Genomic DNA, 5000 nt, shown 5'->3' with positions numbered 1-5000 from the left:
AAAAAAACGCACAATTCTTTACACCCACATACAGATTCTACTCCATACAAGCTTTTTAATTATTCAACTGTTTTTTTTTTCTTTTGGTGTGACAGAATTTAACATAACAAATGCTCGTATTTTTCACTGTATTAATTATTATATGATTTTACAGACATTGAACAGACTATAGGCTATTCGTATGATTATAAAAATATTATTTTCTACAATATCAACACATATATAATATGTAACGTTTTGTGATTCCCTTATGTAATATGGTTGGGCAACATGTCGTGAAGAAAGTAAAAACAAACAAGTTATGATTCTACGAAATACGCACAATAAGATTACATAACTTCCATCTACTATTCTTTGATAAAAATCTTATTATATTAAATAACATAATAACGCTTGTCAAAGACGAAAAGGAACTATAAATAAAAAAAATAATCTTCACTTTTTTCTAGGGAACAACTCCGGCAGATAGACGTTTCTTCTTTTGTTTTAGAAATGGAATTATTGTGTCGTTACAACGATTTTTATCTTGAGCTTCTTATCGCTCTGCATCCTATGTCATGAAATGCGCCATTGTATCACACTTAATACCGGATGTCGCAGACAAATAAACTAAAGTAGAGATGATAATTATTTAGGTTTTGGAGTAGAGTACTCCACACACATTCTTCTCCTCCCACGCCTACCGATGCAAAGAGCCTCAGTTAGATTTCACCACCTCATTAATCCTTTCTCCTTCCTATGATATTTCATCTGCCATTGCATATTCCGTTCTCATCATCTCTGTCTTTCTTCTATTTATCTTGAGCCCAACCTCGTGTGATATTTCATGCATTCTGGTAAGCAAGCTTTGCAAGTCCTGTGTAGATTTGTTTATAAAGACAGCGCCATCAGCATACTCTAGGTCAGCTGATTTCCTGTTACCAGGTATAAATATGTAGGCCTACAGAATTTGTAGATTTATTATTATTATTATTATTACTTGCTAAGCTACAACCCTAGTTGGCAAATCAGGATGCTATAGGCCCAGGGGCTCCAACATGGCAAATAGCTTAGTGAGGAAAGGCAATGAAAAACAAAATATTTTAATTAAAGTGACATTAGAATAAATCTTAAATGTTTAACAAAACAAGAGAAAGAGAAATTAGATAGAATAGTGTTCCCGAGTGTACTCTCAAGCACGAGAACTCTAACCCAAGACAGATGAAGACTATGGTACGGAGGCTATGGCACTACCCAAGACTAGAGAGCAATGGTTTGATTTTAGAGTTTCCTTCTCCTAGAAGAACTGCTTATCATAGCTAAATAGTCTCTTCTACCCTTACCAAGAGGAGAGTGGCCACTGAAGAATTACAGTGCAGTAGTTAACCCCTTGGGTGAAGAAGAATTTTATGGTGATTTCATTGTTGTCAGGTGTGTGAGGACAGAAGAATGTGCGTATGTGTAGGCAAAGGGAAAATGAACCGTAACCAGAGAAAGGGATCCAATATACTACTGTCTGGCCAGACGAAGGACCCCATAACTCTCTAAAGTGTAGAAACCTTTAAAATTTCCACACTGAAATGATACAGATGGCATGACACATCAATTTATATTTATCATAGTTTAATCGAGATGACGTCATAGCACCGGCGTAATACGCACAGTACATGCATGTGCAAATACGCATCAGTATTAAACGAAGCTCCTTCCATAAACGATTCATAAAACAAAACGTAATTAAGAAGCGGAAGAATTATCAGAGTTTCTGGTGCGAAACGACTGTGTGTTTTGAGGCACCAAATTACCGAGACGTTTTGCAGAAGAAGAAGAACAAGAAGAAGATTTCGCAGAGTATTTGATGCTCTTTTTTAAGAGTTAGATTTCTTTTGATTTTAAATGTTTCTGCTTCGCTGATAGACTGTGATGATGATGGTTACTTATCAAAGTGATGTAAGTAGTTTTGAAGAGTAGAACTACGTAAACCATTATAAATATCTATTTATCTGGCTATCTATCAGTATGTGTGTGTGTGTGTGTGTGTGTGTGTGTGTGTGTGTGTGTGTGTGTGGAGAGAGAGAGAGAGAGAGAGAGAGAGAGAGAGAGAGAGAGAGAGAGACATTATAAATGTCTATTTATTTATCTGGCTATCTATCAGTATGTGTGTGTGTGTGTGTAGAGAGAGAGAGAGAGAGAGAGAGAGAGAGAGAGAGAGAGAGAGAGAGAGAGAGAGAGAGAGAGAGAGAGAGAGAGAGTACAATGCACATGCATGCTATACAAATGCACCAAAACATGCACGTAACGCATTAACAACTATACCTATATATAAGTGTAGCCTATAGGCCTATTTACATGCTTTGCAAAACACGAAGGAAACTTATGAAAATGTGCAACGACATATATATATATATATATATATATATATATATATATATATATATATATATATATATATATATGTGCGTGTGTGTGTGTGTCTGTGTGTGTGAGAGAGAGAGAGAGAGAGAGAGAGAGAGAGAGAGAGAGAGAGAGAGAGAGAGAGAGAGAGAGAGAGAGAGAGAGTCAATATTTAGATTCTTCTTCTACTCGTGGAAGATTATGAAGTTTCTCTGACCTTCCTGCGTTCAAGATGGACATTGTTTTTCATTCATCTTCTTTACTTATTCCATCTAAATTATATTTTAATTCTTATTCTAATATCGATTATAAAGATTAATTGTCATATTTTCTTTATACATATACGTTTATTTTAGATAATCTTTAAATGCAATTCTTTTCATATGATTCATTTGCATTTGATAGTTACCGTCTTAGTGTTTAAGTAACGCATATTTTTTGTTTGGTGAATTATTCTTTTTGTGTATGTTTGTTTGTGTATGATTATCCAAATTTTTTTTTTTTTTTTTTTCTTTTTTTTTTTTTTTACCTCCTGTACCAAGCTTTGGAATTCATTTTCTGTCTTCTTTTTTCCCCCTGGTTTTCAAGGCCTTTGTCTTTCTTGTCCTTGTTTTTTTTTCTTTTCCGGCCGTGGGTTAGTAACAGATTCAGGGTTCAATTTATTCTTTAGATCTATAGAATCATTTTAATAAAAGACAAAAATAATCCAGATTGGGTCAAATAGTAACGAATTTGATTGAATTTGGCTTTGAGATTAATTTACATTGAATATATTATCCACTATTATTATTATTATCATTATTATTACTTGCTAAACTGTAACCTTAGTTGGAAAAGCGGGATGCTATAAGCCCAAGGGCTCCAACAGGGAATACAGCCCAGCGAGGAAAGGAAACAAGAAAAATAATATTATAAGAACAGAAACAGCATTAAAATAAATATCTCCAATACAAACTATAAAAACTTTAACAAAGTTTTGTATATAAATTTGTCATCCACATAAGGTTAGACGTGATATCTATAAAAAAAATCTCCAAAATAAAAAATATAGAGTATTGCAAACCGGTTGCACTATATTTAACAGCATTTCTCAATCTGGGGGTCACAGCCCCCCACCCCCGACCCCGAGGGGGCTATTTGAGAGGGAATGAACAAAGTTTAACAGATCATTGAGACCTATACCTTATTTATAGTATACCTTATGATGAAAGGGTTTGTGTATCGCCATGATCAGCAAAGCTGTACTAGTCAGGGTCAAGGTCTATCTATGTATAGACCCCATACTAGGGTGGTTTGCTGTGAGCGATCAGACGAAAATCTCCCACCATCACTAACCTGCACTGGCCAACGTGGTGTTGAAAACTGGCCCAAACGTCAGAGAGGAATTGACATGTCTGAGGCCTTTGTCCTGCAGTGGACTAGAATTGGCTGCATTTGTTGTTGTTGAAAGCCTAAGGCCATAAACCTAGACAAAGGGTCTAGCCACTGGATTTAGATTGTCTAGATGCCAGGCCATTCAAATGCAATGATTATAATACTAGGAAACCTTGATATTTCATACAAATAAAAACCTTTATGGATAAAAACATTGGTATTTAGACATCCGATACGGGGGTCAATGTGAATGCAGTCTTCGCCGAATAGGGCCGCTATGCTAAAAAGGTTGGGAACCACTGGCATATCATTATTATTATTATTACTTGCTAAGCTACAACCCTATTTGGAAAAGTTTGATGCTATAAGCCCAGGGGCTCCAGCAAGGAAAAATAGCACAGCGAGGAAAGGAAACATGGAAATAAATAAACTGCAAGAAAAGTAATAAGAATCAAAATAGAATATTTTAAGATAATTAACATTATTAAATTAGATCTATCATATATAAACTATAAAAACTTCAACAAAACAAGAGGAAGAGAAACTAGATAGTAAGAGCGTGCCCGAGTGTATCCTCAAGCAAGAGGACTAACCCAAGACAGTGGCATACCATGGTATAGAGGCTATGGCACTATGCAAGATTGGAGAACAATGGTTTGATTTTGGAATGTCTTTCTCCCAGAAGAGCTGCTTACCATAGCTAAAGAGTTTCTTTTACATTTACCAAGGGGAAAATAGCCACTGAACAATTATAGTGCAGTAGTTAACCCCTTGAGTGAAGAAGAACTGTTTGGTGATGTTAGTGTTGTCAGGTGTATGAGGACAAAGGAGAATGTAAAAAGAATAGGCAAGACTATTTGGTGTATGTAAAGGCAAAGAAAAAATGAGCCGTAATCAGAGAGAGGGATCCAATGTGGTACTGCCTGGCCTGTCAAAGAATCCAATAACTGTCTAGTGGTAGTATCTCAATGGGTGGCTGGCACCCAAGCCAGCTTACTACCTAGGAAGTTATCTATTGCTGAAAAGTTTTCTAAGACTCATATCAACAAGAAAATTGCTCTTAAGGCCCTACAATTGACCTAATTCATTCAGGTCAGTTATGTGGAAACATTCCAACAATTGAAATAATAATCAAGAATATTTTTCTCAAATCATGTTAAAGTTTACCTAAGCGAAACATTTGTTCATACACAAGATAAATTGAAGCAATGAAAAAAAAATACATCAAATCTATAAAAGGGATACCATGATTC

Source organism: Palaemon carinicauda, chromosome 36, assembly GCF_036898095.1.
Source record: "Palaemon carinicauda isolate YSFRI2023 chromosome 36, ASM3689809v2, whole genome shotgun sequence".
Taxonomy (NCBI): domain Eukaryota; kingdom Metazoa; phylum Arthropoda; class Malacostraca; order Decapoda; family Palaemonidae; genus Palaemon; species Palaemon carinicauda.
Note: the sequence above shows the minus strand (reverse complement) of the source record.